Source organism: Eptatretus burgeri, chromosome 3 (genome assembly GCF_056783735.1).
Source record: "Eptatretus burgeri isolate ZD-2024b chromosome 3, Ebu_testis_v1, whole genome shotgun sequence".
NCBI classification, from domain to species: domain Eukaryota; kingdom Metazoa; phylum Chordata; class Myxini; order Myxiniformes; family Myxinidae; genus Eptatretus; species Eptatretus burgeri.
The window spans coordinates 42,547,715-42,568,007 of record NC_140963.1 but is presented as its reverse complement, the minus strand read 5'-3'; the positions used below and the strand labels follow the sequence as shown (position 1 = coordinate 42,568,007).

Here is a 20,293-nt window from a genome sequence, read left to right as displayed (position 1 = left end):
GTGGCAAACAAACAGACAGACAGACAAACTGCAGACACCACAGACCAACATACTTGGAAAAATTATTTTACCAAGTAATAAACTACACATGTTGCTTCTTTTGCTACAACAGTGAATGGAAGCCCCAAACCTAAAGTAATTAAGAAGATAGAGTGGCGATCTTTCCTAGTTTATATGCTTATTTATACAAGGCTGTCTGAACAAAGTTATTATTAACTCAATTCATAAGAATGCTACTAAAACTGACCCTCACTACTACAGGTCATTCAGCTTTCTCCTCCACCATAAAGTAAAGTAATGGAATTGATCAGTGCAGCAGATCTCGACACTCATTTTCATTTAACTCACTGATCTCCAGTCATCAATTTGGCTTCCATCAAGGTCGTTTCACTCTTGATGTACTGCTTCTTCGATGTTGACAATGGATGGACACTCTCACTCTAAAAAAGAGGTTATTAGGGCCATCTCAACAGACATCTCCCAAACGTTTAATTCTGGATGGGAGGAACAAACTAACTAATTTGCATCTACTTGGAACAAGTCATTTAAATTTCGGAAAGACCAATAATCAATCACAGGTTGCTGTGTGTTTCCTCCTCCTCCTCTCTCTCCTATTTCCATGAGCCTCAATCTTGGAGAAAAAAAAGCTGTCTGCCAGCTCAGAATTATCTGCAGGGCCAAGTGCTTGTTCTGCCTACTTAGCTTGTTATGGCTGCTGCCCAAAGCAGTAATCTCAATGAATATGGCTCCACCTTGTATACTGGTGTCATCTTACCATGTTGAAATCAGTCAAAGGTCCTCCGTGTCATTGACATCTTCTGGAAGGAGGCTAGCTGAGTCTCAGGGTCTGCTTCTTTCTTACCACTCACTTTTGAGGCCTCGTAGTCTTTTGCCAGATCTATTATATTTCTCCTCCAGTGGTCTTTTCACCTCTTTATCGAACCCCTGTCCCTGCATGTCACATGTGTTCTATCTGAAAGTTTTATAAATTACTAAACGATCCGTGAGCCCATTGGGTTCCCGTTGTGACAGCGGTTGATAAAAAAAATTCACTTCAAAAAAAAAGATAGCTCCAGCGAACTATACCGCTGAGGTTGTTTGCATTGATCAAATAATCCCGAAGAGTACTTGACTGAATCGGGAATTGATTTTTTTTTTTAATTTTCGTTGCCCAATTTGAACGAAACTTGATACTGCGCGTCAATGTGAAAAAAAAAACGGGGAAAAGAAAGTCGAAGAAATTTTTGGTGCGTAATCTTCTAAACACAATTTTATTTATTCATGAACACAGAAGTGTTAGATCAAAATGGTGGTTTATTTTATGCTTAAAAATAAATTGTTCTTTGTCTATACTAAATGTTTGAGATTTTTTAATAAATCATTTGAAGAAAATAAAAATATACTAAATGTTTGAGATTTTTAAATAAATCATTTGAAGAAAATAAAAATATACTAAATGTTTGAGATTTTTTCATAAATCATTTCAAGAAAATAAAAAAGATAGCTCCAGTAAACTATACTGCTGAGGTTGTTTTCATTGATCAAATTCTCCCGAAGAGGACTTGAGTAAATTGGGAATTGATTTTTAAAATAATTTTTCGTTGCCCGATTTGAATGAAACTTGATACTGCACACCGCAGGAGAATGGTGAGTAAGGTGGGCCGAAAATGTTTATGTTATCGTGTACCATTTTGGCTGTATTTTGGGAACATACATACATACATACATACATACATACCTACATACATATATACAAGATGAGAGTTTTAGTAATATATAGATAATGTTATCCTTCTACATAGTCCAAACTTATTGCATGCCTTCACCAATCCATTGCCATCTTCTCTGCCATATCAACCTGTATTCCCAACACTTCTGTCTTATTGCTCTTCCCTTCAAGTTTTCAATGCTGCTGCCAAGTGCAAGCCTGTCATTAAGGAGGACCAGGGTGCCTTATTAACCCATCCCCCCAGCGCCATGGCCAAAATATATTTTTTCACACGTTCTTTCCCATTGCTTGGTGAGATGAGAATATATTAAATAATGTCATTGAAGAAAATACCAAATACACTAAAAAAGATTGTGTGGACATTGGTCACATGTATAATGTAATGGAGAATTGACCACATGATGCATGGGTGTGAATCTCGGAAACACATGTCAGTTGATAATTAAAATAGTCTTTTCTCCATGTTTATTATGACAGTGCAAAGCTTTGTGGACAAAAATTTCATTCGTAGAAAAATAGCACCATTACTGTTAGGCTATGAGGCAGACCCACCAAATTGACCGGTCGGTACCATACAGATGGAGTAAGGCTCATTGTGATTTTTAGCAAGATATATGTCCCTATATATGAAAAATAAGTGATAGCAGTGTATAACTCTCGGCAATCTCTGTTTTATCACCCGAAATATTATTATACACCCGCCTCGCTTCACCAAAAAAATGTGATATTTGCTAAAATTGGAATAAATGTTTTTTTAAGGACCACAGGGTGCCAATAATTTGCATACTGGATGCCAACTAATATAGTAATAGAAATATAGAACATTTATGGGGGTTACTTGTCAAACTTTTAATATAATGACAAAAAATATGTTAAATTTAGTGAAAAAGTGGCCAAAATCGCTTCGAGTTCAGAATTCACATTATACGTTTTTGTCAATATTTAAAAAATGAAAACTCCCAGTGTATCATTTGGCCCCTCAAAATCTTCGCAAGGAACCACTGCATTGGAATATATCATTACTTTGTAATTTGTTGGTTGTTTGGGGCACATATTTTGGCAAAGTTCACCCATACCCCTAATTTTGATATTTTGGAACAAAACATAGATTTTGAACATTTTAGGTTTATTCGTCTACTTTTGGTATCTCAGTGTAATTTTTGGTTTTACTATTTAATATTACAAAAAACTAGATAAATATGTAACATCCCAGATGCAATATTTCACAAATTGAAACATCTACATATATTAAAAATGCCTAAAAGTAGTGGATAGCCTTAAACATTACTGTATTTCCATCTGTATTACCCAACTAAATTGTTATTTCCTTTTGTCATTCCAGGTAATGTGGTAATGGTGGCGGTGGTGGTGTTAGTGCTTGCCCAGTATGTGTAGTTGCTAGTACAATCACAATGGAAGAACAAACCAGAGATGAGGCTGAAGAGCCAACTGGAAGACACTGTATAATTCACAAGGAATCACTGAGTATTGATCCAAATGAACAACTTACCAGTCCACAAAGTTTTGAATCATGGAAAACCCTAATAAATGCTGCTCAAGTATGAGATCACTCCCCTATACTTGACATTGCTAAATCGGTGACAGACAAGGAGATTCCAGTGATCTTCTACCATAGGAAATGCAGGAGCATTTTCACGATGAAGAGAGATCTGGAAGGCCTTAAACGTAAAACAGATCCAAGCTCAACTGAGAAAGCTGTTGCTGGGTGTTCCAATGCTCAGCGACCGGCAAGACGATCCTCATCAGAATCACGCATCTATGACTACACATGGATTTTCTGCGAAAATGTCAAGAGATACAAGGGAACGTCAACTCAAGAAAAACTAGTCCAATCTGCGGAGTTGAGAACGGACCAGAAGCTTCGAGCTTGTGCAGTCCGCAAGTGTGACACCAAGCTTTTAGCCATAACGAGTCGGGACATATTTGCTGCTGAAGCACATTATCATGCTTCCTGCTACAGGGACTACACAAGACCAGCACCTGGTCTCGATACAGAGCCTGCTCCTTCTCAAGAGAATGATATTTATCTCGAAAAGCAAGACGAATCATATGCAGAACTGTTTCATTATATACAAACTGATATCGTTCCCAACAAGCAAATTGTCAGAGTTACAACTCTTACAGAGAAATGGCGAACGATGATGTCTGCCAGAGGCATACATAGTCTAACAGAATCCACCAAGAAACATCTCCGTCAGAAATTGGAACAGGAGTTGGGAGACTGTATTCAGATTTTCGCTGACACAAAAGGAAAACTTGTTGTTGTACCTGATTGCATAACAATGCAAGATATCGTCAGTGAGTATTGCGATATGGAAAGGGAGCTGAAAACTTGGAAAGATAAATCAACATATATCTCGAAGATCATTGATCAGTCATCGTCATTTTTGAGAGCAACAATAAAGGACGAGAAAAAACCAACAACCTGGCCCTATCACCCGTCCGATGTGGACAAGGAATCATTCACTACACCAGAATATCTTTGACGGTTTCTGATCAGTCTACTAACTGGTGATCCAGAACACAAACACCCTTTACGGAGAGTAACAATGCTCACGGAATCCTTCAGTCAAGATGTGGTATATGCAGTGACATGTGGTATGCAGAAGCCACCAAAACATATACTGCTTCCATACATGGTTAAAACACTCACTGGGAATACGGAGTTGATACGGACGTTGAACAGATTAGGCCATGGGATATCTTACTCTCAGCTGGAAGAAAATGACACAGCCTTGTGCTTACAGAAGCTCGCAGCTAATCTAAATCAGCAGACACTCATACCAACAAGTATTCAACCATATACGTTTACCAACTTGGCATGGGACAACATTGATAGATTGGAAGAAACATTGAGTGGAAAGGGAACGTCACATCGTGTGAATGGTATCGTGGTACAGGCTAGAGTTTATGGACCAGATATTCCGAAACAAGCGCTTCCTGAGATATCCAAGAAAAAGCAAAGATCTTTGGATTTTTCTGATCACGAATTGACAACATACATTGCTGGACAGCGCGTTGGACCACAGTTGCTCACAACAGACACGAGCATAGTAACAGAGTACACAGCCACGAACAAAAACCTCATCTGGATACTTGCTCGAATGACTGACGCAGAGAAGCAGCGCATACCAAGCTGGACAGGTTTCAATATAAACACCAGAGATTCTCTGACAGTCTCAAAGGATGTTGTTGGTTATATGCCCACGATCAATGCTCCAGCTACGGAATTGACTACAGTCGCTGAAATATTAAACCAGTCAGAACTTGTGAGGACGGCACTACAGTTAAAGGAGATTGCCGTAGTGTTGGACCAGGCATTATACGCAAAGGCAGCCGAAATCATCTGGAAACACACAGACAAGTATTCACGAATAATTCTCCGTCTGGGTACTTTCCATACAGTCTGCAATATACTCGCAATTCTAGGAGCTCGTTTTCAAGATGCTGGTCTCCAGGACCAGTGCATAGAAACAAACCTCACAGCGGAAGGCTCACTTGCCAGAATATGTATGACGTTCATTGTAATTTAAAGGAGCCCGATGCATAAAAGGATAGGTTCAATTTATAAGCATTATTTAGTATGTGTTTAATTTAAATGCCTGTAATCTGTGTCAATTGTGTTATAAATTGATTGGTAATATCAATGTATAATAACAAGGCGTATTTGTTCGAGAGATCAGTTCATGATAACATAATTATTATAAACCTCGAGTGTGCAGCAATTTTGCATGTATTGTGAAAAATAATGTACCTGATGTAGCATACCTACTTTAGGATACTAGCTACTACCAAAAATTACACTGAGATACCAAAGTAGACAAATAAACCTAAATGTTCAAAATCTATGTTTTGTTCCAAAATATCAAAATTAGGGGGTATGGTTGAACTTTGCCAAAATATGTGCCCCAAATAACCACCATATTACAAAGTAATGATATATTCCAATGCAGTGGTTCCTTGTGAAGATTTTGAGTGGTCAAATGTTACTCTGGGAGTTTCCATTTTCGAAATATTGACAAAAACGTACAATGTGAATTCTGAACTCGAAGCGATTTTGGCCACTTTTCACTAAATTTAACATATTTTTTGTCATTATATCAAAAGTTTGACAAATAACCCCATAAATGTTCCATATTTCTATTACTATATTAGTTGGCATCCAGTATGCAAATTATTGGCATTCTGTGGTCCTTAAAAAAATATTTATTCCAATTTTAGCAAATATCACATTTTTTGGCGAAGCGAAGCGGGCGTATAATAATATTTCGGGTGATAAAACAGAGATGGCCGAGAGTTATACACTGCTATCACTTTTTTTCATATCTAGGGACATATATCTTGTTAAAAATCACAATGAGCCTTACTCCATCTGTATGGTACCGACCAACCCCCTTGGCTCATAGCCTATTTAAAACTACAGACATTTAGGCCTTTGATATTGAGGAAAAGCATCATAGTAACAACAGAGTTCATTGAACATGATACCCCATGCAGTGTTATTATTTCGTATGCAGCCTGTGGCTGATGGTTGCATTATTGCTGAGAGCATGGCTGTGCTCACCATGGAATGCAGCATCAATCAGTATCTTCTTCATCCTGATCCTCTCACATGCCACACCCTCTCACTCTGTGTGTGTGTGTGTGTGTGTGTGTGTGTGTGTGTGTGTGTGTGTGTGTGTGTGTGTGTGTGTGTGTGTGTGTGTGTGTGTGTGTGTGTGTGTGTGTGTGTGTGTGTGTATATCATGGCTTTGGAAGTTTTATGAAGGTGATTTGTGTTCTACCATATTCAAGTGTATAATTCAATGTAAATGAAAGTTTAAAGAGGTTTAGAGGCATATAAATAAAGTAATTCTGCATTTTACTATCGTTTTTCGCAGTGCCTATTACACCACCCTGTATAACACGTTACATTAGTTATTGGTGCCTGTTGTTTGTGTCCTTCATAACATCCTTATAAACAGTAAGTTTCCTGTTTGGAATGATTTTCAATTTTGTTTGACTGCCAGGCAGGCAGACAGCGTAATAATAATATCTCGCTCCTCTCTGTGCATGGCAATCGGGACTAATTCAAAGCCAAAAAACTTGTCTTCCAATTTATGTTGTGATTCAAGTTCAAAATGTAACATTCCATTTAAAGAAGCTGGTCATCGATCACAAACTCATAAGACAGGCAGACGGATGGACATGGACCAAATTCTTAATCCTGCTTTAGTAGCAGCAAGCTTCAGCTGCATCACCATCCTTAAAACGGTTAGGTCCTCACCTTCATGAGATATACCATATTTTTGGTGTCTAAGTTGATATTTTTTGCCTAAAGTCCTTGCCTCGAATTATACTCAGAATCGACTTACTGCATATATGGTTTCAGCCATTGAATTGCATAAATAATTATGTTTTTTGCAAAGTGTGATATTTTCTGAAATAAATTGTATAATTGCTAATTTAAAAAACACAACAGCAAGTTTCTACTTAACATCATTGATGTATTCCTGGAAAATGCAACTTTAAAGGTGCTGTCACAACTTGACGTTTTAGCCAGCATATGCCGGTGTATGAAAAAATTGGCGAATACGCTGGCACACGTCGAATACGTTATGGGTAAGTTTTGTATACGTTAAGAGCATGCTGAAGCAAGCTGGCATACATCGTAGTACACCGAGCTCATCGACGTATGCCAGCGTATGACTCACACGTTCCGCATACGCTGGCCATAAGTTGTAGGCACGTTATGCGATCGTTGACACACGTCGACACACGTTACTTGTAACTTACTCATAAGTCTAAATACGTCGAGGTAATACTTAGCGTACCCAAAACTTATTTCTAACCTATGAGTAACATGCTTTGAACCTATGTGTAACATATCTCCAATGCATATTGACGTATGTAGATGTATTTGACGTCTTCCGGACGACCACAGAACTTACTGAACATATTTCTAACTTACAGCTACCGTATAATGGTGTATTGGCAGCGTTTAGGGGAATTGGTATATAAAAATGGGGTTTACAGGAGGAACCCGTCAGTGTTCCAGACTCCATGGTGATTAGACACTTCGATGTCAAGTGTGGTTATTATTTGAATCATACTGTGAACCCCATTTTTATGTACCAATTCCCATAAACGCTGCCAATACACCATTATACGGTAGCTGTAAGTAAGAAAAATGTTCAGTAAGTTCTGTGGTCGTCCGGAAGACGTCAAATACGTCTACATACGTCAATATGAGTTGGAGATATGTTACACATAGGTTCAAAGCACGTTGCTCATAGGTTAGAAATAAGTTTCGGGTACGCTAGACATTATCTCGACGTATTTCGACTTATGAGTAACTTACAAGTAATGTGTGTCGATGTGTGTCAACGATCGCATAACATGCCTTCAACTTATGGCCAGCGTATGAGGAACGTGTGAGTCATATGCTGGCATATGTCGAGAAATTTTGTGCATGCACAAAATTTGTCGACGAGCTCGGCATACTATGATGTATGCCAGCGTGCTTCAGCGTGCTTCAGCGTGCTCTTAACGTATATAAAACTTACCCATAACGTATTCAACGTGTGCCAGCGTATTCGCCAAATTTTTCATACGTCGGCATACGGTGGCTAAAACGTCAAGGTGTTTCGGGGAATTGGTATATAAAAATGGGGTTCACAGGAGGAACCCGTAAGTGTTCCGGACTCCATATTTTTTTACTTTCTTTTTTTTCTTCGGTATGATGGTAATGTTGACACTTCGATGTCTAGTGCAGTTATGATTTGAATAGTCGAGCAGCAGCCTTTTAATAGGCTACGACACATGATCATCGGCGATACTCTGCCGTGCTATGCATAAGTTAGACTATCGTTTGGCATAAGTTGTGAACGCCGACAACAAGCGAAGCATTCATTGGTATAAGTTATCCATAAATTATCGAAACGTTCTGTGTACATTACTAATACGTTATGCATATGTCCAACTCGTTAATATACGCCCAAAACTGAAAAAAACATCAATACTTTCAGCGTACACCAGCGTTTTAGATCAATTTTGATACGTTGCCATATGCTGGCTAAATCGTCAGGGTGTGACAGGGGCTTAAGCAAAATGACGTTAAGTGAGCGAGATATTCCCAAAGGCGTGTTGTAATTTGGGGGGGGGGGGCGATGCATTCCCAGGGCACATTTTTGGTCACTATAACGTAACTTTAATCTCACTTAACGACAACTTAGAGACAAATATTCAACAAATCAATATGGAACACATGAAATACACAAATGGACAATTAAATGAAAAGTTACAGAGGTACTCACCAAAATGTACCACTGAGATTGCATGTTGGCACAGAACAAGTGCAGGTGTTGAGTGGAGAGGTTACAAGAAGGGATGGGCAGGCTTTTGTGTCTCAGTCGGACTGCTCGAATAATTTTGGGCTGGGAAGGTAAAGGGGAGATCAGCCCGGGGCGATACGGCACTCCTCTTGCCATGATCGGTCTTTCGGAGTGAGTCGCAGGGTGAATCTGGAATTAAGAAATCTCCATTTGAGTTATCGAATGGGCCATTGCAAATCGGGAGCGGAGAAGTCGTCATCGAGGTGCCACGAGATTGTGTGATCAGAGCACCAGGGAAATACGAATACAGTACTGTGGTTGTACGAAGACAAATCTTGTGTTGAGAAAACCAAAAAGGCTCATCGTGGCTGCAAAGTGAGGTGGACTAACATTGAGTGCTTGTATTACAATATGTCAGGAGTTTATGTTTATTAAGCAGCAATGAACTGTGATAAAATGTACAGTAATGTGCTCTGAGCCAGTGCTGATGATGATTCTGTAGCTCGCTTTAAATACTGTAACTCTATATGATAACAAACATGTTGAAAAACTACTTATATTGCTGATTTTCTGAAAGGTCGTCCCACAAAGTCATGAAAGTATGCACAAAACAGCTCATGAATATTTATGTCCCTGGAAGTACATAGGCAGTGATACGTTGTGAGTGTCATTGTTGAATTAACACCTCTTTTGTTATGACTGACAGTTTTGCTGACTACCAAAGTTGATATAGCTTTGTCTTATACCTCAAATTGACTTAGTTATGAATGAAGGAAAGAAAAATTGGAAAATTAACCAATTTGACTTAAACTGCGACATCGACTTATAGGCCGAAAAATATGGTATATGCCATAGAATGAGTCAATAAATATTCAGAAGGACTATAAATTCTCCATTTTTTTGAGGTTTCAGGGAAGGACCCAAGACCACTTCCGTGTAGTTTGTCACCTCACAGGTTGCATTACTTTCCTTTTGAAATTGATGTATTTATTCCAAAATCCGTATAATCTCTTTCTGGAAACCTTTCGAAACAATTTTCGTTCATTAAATATGCTTTCTGACATCTTGAAAAAACCTTACTTTGAATGCCCTTTCAATTTTGGGAACTATATAGGAGCATAAACCAGACTCGGTGGTGTAATCGTTAGAATATCTACTCTGGGTTTCGAAGGTTGGCGGTTTAAACGTTCAAACCCCAGTTGAGTCATACCAAAGTCTTTAAAAATGGTTTGTGCTACTTCCTTGTTTGACGCTCAACATTTAAAAGGATAGAGCACGGAAATGGCAAACCACCGATTACAACCCTTGCTAACAAACGCTCTGTAAAGAGTACGGTACATCAACATCAACAGAAGCAGAGAATGAAACCTGGTGAATAAGGTATTTATTAGAATGTCATGTTTGACCTTTTCCTTTCTCTGAACTATTTACATAGCTTCACCTATTGCAGGGAACACCGGGATCGCAGGTTACAAGGAATTATCAACACCATTTGAATAGAGTCCGGGGCAATTTCAAAATTTCCTTTTGAAATTCGCATGAAATCACCAAGTGCTATCTATACATCAAAAAATACACAATGACAATGAGAGGTTCTTCCATGTCCTTCTGATTTTCACAGTTCGTCATAATTTTATTTCAACAACATATCATGGAGCAAGTGTATGTATGTATCATCTTCTCCAAGAGGATTTGACCGAGGAAGCTGAAACTTTCAGGAAAACTTTTCACCCTGGAATTGTGCATATGCAAGTTCCATTTTATGCCATGAAGTTTTGGGGGGAAAAATAATTCACCCATCTTGGCATTTTTTTGGGGGGGAGGGGGGGGAGGATGAGTGCAATTGGAATTATCCAAGCTATATAACCACAATGTATGATATATGTACATAAGCAGCACACGTTTTCGCTTCAGCTTTATATACGTAACCCAGGTTAATTTTATTTTCAGTAGCGATCGAAAGCAGTGGTCATTTGCCTATACACCGCCCAAATGAACTGGAGGCATCAGAAGAACGTGTCGCCTGCTTGGAAAAAGGTCGCCCATCGGGTATGTACTCTGCATTGGTATTATTGGTATTAATAATCATAAAGATAATAACATGACCCGCTTGGTGGCTCCAGTAGGGAGCAGGTGCTTCTAGTTGACATAATTAATCAACAAGTAAAGCAATATTCATTACTCAAAAAGACATAAAAGCTTTTTTTATTCTGACATATTTAGAGACTCATATTATATATGAACTCTGCTTTGTAAATCGTGCTGCATTACAATCATCTACTAGAGATTCATGACTACTTACAATCATGATCAAATGTGTGGAGTTAGATATTCATCAAATGTCCCAACTTCGATTTTATAAGGTCACCTTGCAAAATCTTGTGGCCATTGTACTGATTAACCAAGTGAATGGTATTTTCTGTAGGATAACAAGTAAACCCAAAATTCTACATTTCGCTTATTATGCTGATATCGAACCAGCTCACATTGATCACCAGATATAAACATGTTCGGGATGAAGAAAGATTAACAAATTTCGTTGCGATTAAACCATGATTGACTACTTTGCATAGTGGCAGAATAACTTTGTTTGTGGATTGTAAATCATCGATTGGTCAAATTTATTCTTCATGACAGATTTCTTTGCAAACACCAGTTTGTTGCAGGCAGAGAGATGCAGTATCGAGATCAATCATGTTTTAAAATAGGAATTTAAAGCATCTCTTTCTGTTGCCTCTGGATGTTGTTTATGCGGAGAGATCTCTCTAAAGGACACACAATCACAACAGATATAACCCCTAGGGGATCAGTTTTTCCAAAAGAGCTTCAGTCACAGACAGTAAGGGTTTTAGCAAGGCCCGTACTGTTTCACTCCATGTTACATAAGGGATAATTTAAGAAACGACTTTATTTGCGTAACCAAAACGTCACCAGTAATGCCGCAGAAAACTCAACACCATTGTTTATAGATTACAGGGTCCATGTCCTCGCATGTATTGCTCCCTAATTCTCTATTATTTGAAAATGATGTCAAATAATTTTAAAACAAAAACATACATAAAAGCACAACAGTTTCATCGTCATTCATGCAAAATATATACATACCCCGACACTAGGGAGAGCAGATATGACAAGGGATCTCCAGAAGCCATTAAAGGCAGGCAAATTGAGAGATTTCCCCCACATGTTTTGTAACAAGCAGATGAAATTTACTTTCTTGCTTTGAAGGACAAAATAAGAGTGGTAGACTGATTTAAATGGATCCACACAGAAGCATCCATCCATCCATCCATCCATCCTCCATCCATTCGGACCATCCATCCATCTGTGCAGAGTATTGGTGCTGCCAAAGCAGTCTCCTTGGCTTTTGGGCACCCTCCTGGACAGGTCACCACTCCGACACAGGATACCAGCAAGCTCACACTCATTTTGCCGACATCGGAAGGATGATAGGCTGAGTCAACACCACCTGATATTAATTCAACAGCAAAGCAGAATTTGAACTCAGTACCCTGGGATCCCACGCCCACCACTCCAGCACACATAAGCATGGTCACCTAGCAACTAAATACAAACACTATATTGAGCAATATGCTGTAGAATATCGTGTTAAACCATCAGTATTGAGATGGTGGTGAACCGCTGCTGTCTTGAAGACCTGGAGGGAAGAATGAGATTGAACTGGAGGTGGAAGTGGTTCCAAATGCAGGAAAAAAAGAGGAGCAAATGAATGGAGGTGAGCAGTGATCCTGGATTTAGGTAGTTTCACCACACATGGGATGTTGGTGGACCATATGTGCCCTGTAGAAACCTGTAAGGGGGGGGGTGGTCAAAGCACATAAAGAGCAGAGGGTGCAAGTTCAGAAATGAGGCAGTAGAAGACAGAGAGACCACATAGGTAGTAGAAGACAAAGAGACCTTGACAGGTACAGGGGATGAAAGGATTCTATTGAGTAGCACACGTTGGTTACAAGAATAGAGGGAATCAGTGAGAAATTCAGTAAGCTTTGTGTGGAGTTCACTTTGGATGCTATTGGCAGAGAGTTTGGAGACTAAGGCAAGATGCCAGACTTATCAAAAGCATGAGATATGTCCAGAGAGACAGCCCTGATCTCATGTCTGACATTGAGGGCCTCCATCCATTGTTGAATGATGAGAAGCAGCATGTCCAAGGTGGAGTGACCTGGTCTGAAACCAAATTGGTGATCTGAGATGAGGTTGTTGGAGAAAAGGAAGGATTTCATATCAACTGAATGATTGATTCCATGACCTTGATGAAGATTGCAAGTAAGCTGATAGATTTGTAGTTGAGATCAGTTTTTACAACTTTTTATGTGATACAGTGACGTTGGCAGATTTCCAAGCAGATGAAAGATGATCTCGTGCAAATGACAGGGTGACAACGGTAGAGAGTGGATATGCAGCAGAGAAGGTTTTTAGGACATGTGAGCTTATCCATTACCAGAGTCAGATTTGAGGGTTAAAAGCCAATGGTTACCCGCACCACCTCTGCCCACAAAACAAAATGGTACTGGAAGCTCGGTCTCAAGCTCCAAGGTCTCAGGAAATTCCACAAGAACCACCCAAAGGCTTTTGCATGCTACCTTTTGTGCCAGGAGTAGCTCAAAGGATTGGCAGGAATTTGAGGCCAGTCGGATGAGGATTAATTATCAACTGGTATACACCTTGAGATGAGCACTGACCAACGTCAAGGACAGAATACAAAAGAATGACCACATAGGTGTGGTATATACAATTCCATGTGACTGTGGTGCAGAATACATAGGAGAGACAGGAAGAACCTTAGGTAAACGTATTAAAGAACATCAAAAGGCCTTCGAGTGCAACCACCCAGAAAGGTCCACTATCACTAAACATGGGTTCAGGGCGGGCCATATTCCCCTATGGGACAATGTGAAGGTGCTGGCGGCATCCCCGAACCGTGCTATGAGGCGAGTACTAGAAGCATGGCACACTGGGCAAACGAGGTCACTGTTTACAGAGGAGACTGTGGCAATGTCACAGTCATGTCACAGGTATATGGAACCCTCATATACAAATACCAGAGAGGCGCCGATGGCGAGCGGAGGACAGAGGCAAAGTGGGGGTATAACCAGCAAGGATTACATAGGAAACGTAAGGCTTGGAGAGATGCGGGGTTTGTCAATAAAAGGGTAACCACTTCGAAACATTATTAACCAAAACATTCAGAAATAAAACAAAAAGTTGATTCGGAAAAAGAAAACCAAATCATGGAGAAATGAAACGAATTATGTGTTCATGCGCTCATAGTTAAGGTGTCTCGATGTGAGCACCCCCACAGACCCAACATGCATTCACACGAATTGTGACGTTTTCAATGAAGTTTCTGTAAGTTTTAATGGTTACTCTCTGCACATAAGCCTCAACTGCTGCCTTCAGATCAGGTTCAGATCTGGGGTGTTCCTTGAAGACATTATCCTTACAAGCTCCCCAGAGTAAAAAATCCAGCGGATTGAGGTCGGGGCTGTGTGGAGACCATTCGTTTTCCATACGCAAACTGAGAACTCGTTGTCCAAATTTTTGACGCAAAAAGGCAATTGTTTCATTGGCTTATGCGGGGTAGCACCGTTTTGCATGAACCACTGTCACCAGAGGGCTGCAGTGCTCATCGATTGCTTCAAGTCTTCGTAAAATGCGTTGACGACCAACTGGTATTGTTCTTGATTGATGGTAACCATTCTTCCGTTTTTGTCTTCAAACCAATATGGCCCAATCACACCTCTGTAGCTGACAGCCACGAAAGCAGTGACTTTCTGACCCTTAAGCGACTTCTCTTCAACCTCACCTGGGCAAGGACTTCCCCAGAAAATGTTGTTGTGTGAATTGACAGCACCATTGACGTGAAAGTGTGCCTCGTCACTAAACCACACATCATGACTCCAGTTTGGGTTTGCCTCCATCTTCTGCTGCATCATCTCACACACAGTGACTTGTGCTGCTTTATCCCCATCGGTCAATTTATGGGCTGGTGTGATGTGGAAAGGAAAGAGGTATAAAATCTTGTTTCATTATTCTTCTGATACTGCTGAGAGTGAGACCCAGTTCAGCCGATTTTTGTCGATGCGATTTCTTCAGACTTTGCATGACTGACTCACGAACTAGGTCCACGTTTCCTTCATACCGTACACTTCTTGGGTGAATGGACCTTCCCTTGTTAATGTTGAGAATCGTCCCTTCACCTGTGAACTTTCTCACAAGTTTCCAAATGGCTGGCTTGCTTGGATTGTTTTGGGGGATGCACTCCATATTCAATACAGAACCTCGTCTGGACGGAAGCAATTGATTTGGTCTCAAAATACCACTTGGCAATGTTTACTCTTTGATCCGGAGAAACGTCATTTTTTCCATAGAATGCTTTGGTTTTGCTTGAATGACTTCTCCAAAGATTATTGTTCACTTCTGCAAAACAAAACATTTTAAGGTAATGAGGAAAAGTAGAAAGATCATTTGAAGCGGTTAACTTTTTATTGACACACCATGTACAACACAAGCATGTAATGGATCAAAGGTCCCAATGTCCTGTAATACAGCTTTGTGATTGGTTGACGGAACAGGACCACTCCCGCCTCCAGGTATATCCGGGAGGAGGTAAACAAGAAAATTTATCTTGATAAATGCTGGTGGAGGCTCGGTGCATGCCGGGTGACTTGCCGAAACATCGAATCACTCGGAAAAAAAAACTGCAGGTTGGAGAACTAAGAAATGGATTCATGACATCCGCCACCGATGGTGAAGGAGGTTGTGCTTTCACCCTGTTTGGTACTTGCAAAATCAAAGATATTTCAAGTGTATTGGTCAGTCGATTTTGTTATTCTGTCGGTCAGCAGGACAAGAATCACTTCACCATATAGAAATTAAGTTCCATTGAGCAAATATATATCTCTCCATCTTTCCCTTTCTTTCTTTCTTTCATTCTTTCTCTTCTCTCGAGCAGAGATAGCAAGTGATATCGTTCAAGGAGTACTTTGTGAGAGAAATTGATGGAATGTGTGAGATGTTCTGCTGATGTTATGGAAGTACTGGCCATCTGTGTGTTTTTACCCTTCTCGGACGAGATTCTGTGTGTTTTGGCCTTCCATAACAATATATATTTCCAGTGAGCAAATCTACACATCTATATCTATCTGTCTGTTTCTCTATCTTTCTCCAGCAGAAGCAGAAAGTGATGGAGTTCAAGGAGCACTTTTTGAGGGGAATTGATGGAAAGTGTGAAATATTGTGCTGATGTTATGGAAGTATACCTGAGTGTGTTGTTAAAAATACAGATGCATAAATTTATTGGATCAATGATAATCAGAATCCCAGCCTTCAGTGAGAATATTAGGGACCAAATCCTCATTTTCTGATTCCCGAAGCTGAAAACACTGTAATGGGTTTTGGGGTTCATTGATTATGGTGCTGACATCACATATTTATTTCACCAATTAAGTGACAGCAAAAGGGGTCACTGTGAGGATGATATATAAATTTCCATAATACATTATGCAAATGTTAGTACTTATCACCTAATTTTGCAACGATTAAATCATTCTGCATCAATAGTTGTATGTGCATCGTACTTTCTGCTGTTTAATGTATTGTTGATAATGTGTCGAGATTCTCTTATGAATGAAAATTTCCACTCTTCCTCTGCATGATGGCAAATAGTACTTGAGGAGCATGTGTGATTGTATCACAGTTAGTACTCTCCTAACCATAATCTGTAATGTCCATCTTGTATACCCTGTGTTCCCTGCCCCCATCCCTCTCCCTTCCACAGATCTCCTAATGTCTCTGTTCCCCACTGTTTTGTCCTTTCCACTCCCTCCCCTCTTGTCTCATGCCCCCCTTGCTGTGTGTTGTGTGTTATGTCTGTGAAATGTGTTATGTGTTGATATAACTTTGCTTTGGACGCTGGTGTCCCTAACATGCATTGTGTAACCCTAACAGCTAACCCTAACCCTAACCCTAACCCTAATCCTAACAGCTAACAGCTAACCCTAACCCTAACCCTAACCCTAACCCTAACAGCCCTAACCCTAACCCTAACCCTAACCCTAACAAACCCTAACCCTAACCCTAACCCTAACCCTAACAAACCCTAACCCTAACCCTAACCCTAACCCTAACCCTAACCCTAACAGCTAACAGCTAACAGCTAACCCTAACCCTAACAACCCTAACCCTAACCCTAACCCTAACCCTAACAGCTAACAGCTAACACCTAACCCTAACAGCTAACCCTAACCCTAACAGCTAACAGCTAACCCTAACCCTAACCCTAACCCTAACCCTAAACCTAACCCTAACCCTAACCCTAACAGCTAACCTGTTATCAAACAAATCGGTAAAAACCCCGATTAACCCTAACACCCCTACTCGACCGCCCCCCCCCCCTTCCTCCAAAAAAATCGACCTTTTTATTTTTTACTTTGCTACCTAATTTTATATTAATTTACCTGAAGCCAAAACTTTTTGTAAGCACTTTTCCAACCCTCACTCAATGAACATGATGCAATCACCTGATAAGCCATTTCATGACGTCACACACGGCACCATGGTTTGATGTTATTGTGACATTGTGGCTTGAGGGCATTCAAATTTATGTGAGGTGAGATTTATTGTTTTCTTTTCTCACAATATGAAGCGTCAACTAGTCTGAAACGAGGGCTGATGGAATTGGTCTCAATTTTCATGTCCGTGCATACGTGTGTGCGTCCGCAACCATATCTCGGACATATGTGGACCGATTTTATTCCTACCTGGCAAAAAGACAACTCATGATGGTGTATACCTGGTGTTGGCTCAATGGTTAGGGTGGTGGCTTGGAATCCTCTGATCCTGAGTTCAAACCCCACTCCATTGTTGAATTCATACCAGGTGGGGTTGACTCTGCCTGTCATCCTTCCGAGGTCAGCAAAATGAGTGCCAGCATGCTGGTATACTGTGTCGGAGTGGCGACCCGTCCAGGATTGTGTCCAATAGCCAAGGAGACTGCTTAGGCAGCACCAACGCTCTGCATGGAGTATGGTCCTGATGGATGGATGATGGTGTACATGTGCAGGTCATTTTTTTTTCGACATCAGATCCAAGATGGCCGACTGGTGACCATTTTAGTTGTTAAAAAAAATTAAAACCCGATGTTGAAACACCTCCTCAACCATTTCTCAGGCACGCATTTACCAATATTATTTAAACTTGGCAAACCGATAAAGAATGATGGCTTACATATACATGTCATTCTTTTTCTAGATCATATCCAAGATGACCAACTGGCGGCCATTTTAGTTGTAAAAACCCCGATGTTGAACACGTTCTCAACCATTTCTCGGCTATGCATTTAGCGATGTTGTTCAGACTTGGCAAACAGATAAAGAATGATAGCTTACAAATGCATGCCATTTTCTTTTCAAGATCAGATCCAAGATGGCTGATTGGCGGATATTTTGTTACTTAAAAGTGTCCCCAACCATTTCTCCGATATGCATGGTCCGATTTTGTTCAAACTTGGCACAAGCACAGTACACGACGACACACACTTGCAACTAACTTTACTTTGTGTTCTGCTCAAAGATAGCCGACTGGTTGACTGGTGGCCATTTTAGTTGTAAAACAAGAAAAGAGAGAATGCTGGTGGTGCATAGACCACGTGGGGTGGAAGACCCCACGCGGTAAAAACCCCGATGTTGAACAGATCCTCAACCATTTCTCGGACATGAATTTACTGATCTTGTTCAAACTTTCCACACAGATAATGAATGATGGCTAACATAAGCACTTCATTTCTTTCTGGATAAGATTCAAGATGGCCAACCAGCAACGATTTTAGTTGTAAAAAAACCTGATGTTGAACACATCCTCAACCATTTCTCAGACTTGCATTTGCCAATGTTGTTCAACTTGGCACCCACATAATGAATGATGGCTTGCATATGCACGTCATTTTGTTTCGAGATCAGATTCAAGATGGTCGACTGGTGGTCATTTTGTTACTTAAATGTGTCCCCAACTATTTCTCACACATGCATGGTCCGATTTTGTTCAAACTTGGCACAGGCACAGTAGATGATCACAAACACGTGCCCTTCTATTTATTTTGCAATCTGATCAAAGATGGCCGATTGGTGGACTGGCGGCCATTTTAGTTGTACAATACATAAATGTGGACTAGCCCTTTTACTCCACACAGCAACATTACTAAAACATGGGGGCTATGAAATTTTATGTCATTTTTACTTATCACAGGATATGCCCCAATAGTATTGGATCATGTGAGTAAAGTTTTGCATAATTAGGTGAAGTGGTTTCAGAGAAAACATTTGAAAAACATTTTCCTTCAATACAATATGGCTGCTACGCCATGTGGCCAATGATGTTTTCCTCATCACCCTTGTATTCCCATATCTAGTCGATGACATACGTATAGTTTGTGTTGATCGTTTGGGTGGTTTGAGAGAAGATACTTTTTAATGGTTTTAGTTTAAATCTAATATGGCTGCCAGACTGTGTGACCTCTGATGTTTAAATTATCACCCTATACTCTCCATGGCTTCACGATCATGTGAATGAAGTTTGCACCAATCTCTAAAGCGGTTCTGGAGAAGGTTTTGAAAAGTATTTATTTTCAATCCAATATGCCTGCCAAACCACTTGACTGATTACATCATACATTTAAATGTCTTTTTTATAGTATTATTTTATTTTTTGTCGACCTTGTCAAGGTTCGTATGAGAGCCAACACACAACGCACAGCAAGGGGGGCATGAGACAAGAGGGGCGGGAGAGGAAAGGACAAAACAGTGGGGAACAGAGACATTAGGAGATCTGTGGAAGGGAGAAGGATGGCGTGGGGAACATGGGGTGTACAAGATGGACATTACAGGGACTTTCAGGAAGGAAAGCAGGGAATTTGAAGGAGGTGGATTAACGGGGGTAGAAAAGATTGAGGTTTTAGAGGGGGGATGATAAGAGGAGGTGGTGAATGACTGTTTTCAAGGCATGGAGGGAAGAATAGGTTTGAAGAGTGTGGTAGTTTATTCCAAAGGTGGGGAAAAAGAGGAATGAAAGAGTGAAGGTGAACAGTGATTTGTGATTTTGGTAGTTTTACCAGAAGGTGGTTGCTGGCGGACCTTGAGCGCCTTGCGGAAATATGGGGGGGGGACATATCGCAGACAGTGCAGGGGGATGAGACCGGAGAGGAGACGGTAGT

General features: G+C 40.3%; 2 long non-coding RNA genes and 1 pseudogene across 3 annotated transcripts in view; 2 read left to right on the top strand and 1 right to left on the bottom strand.

Moving 5' to 3' along the window:
- The window catches only part of LOC147029773 (uncharacterized), a 35,885-nt gene extending 34,876 nt beyond the window's left edge, over positions 1-1,009 (bottom strand). The window contains exon 1 of the long non-coding RNA XR_015055748.1: positions 776-1,009. This is a non-coding gene — a long non-coding RNA (uncharacterized LOC147029773). The remainder of the gene's footprint in view (positions 1-775) is intronic.
- Positions 1,010-3,141: 2,132 nt separating this feature from the next.
- On the top strand, positions 3,142-5,283 carry LOC147029772 (uncharacterized; annotated as a pseudogene).
- Positions 5,284-10,321: 5,038 nt separating this feature from the next.
- LOC147029771 (uncharacterized) lies at positions 10,322-16,553 on the top strand. 2 transcript variants are annotated; one of them, XR_015055746.1, is made up of 3 exons: positions 10,322-10,443; positions 11,017-11,112; positions 16,259-16,553. It is a non-coding gene; the product is annotated as an uncharacterized LOC147029771 (long non-coding RNA). The 2 variants fall into 2 exon arrangements; XR_015055747.1 differs by having other exon boundaries at positions 16,256-16,553.
- The last annotated feature ends 3,740 nt before the right edge of the window (positions 16,554-20,293 follow it).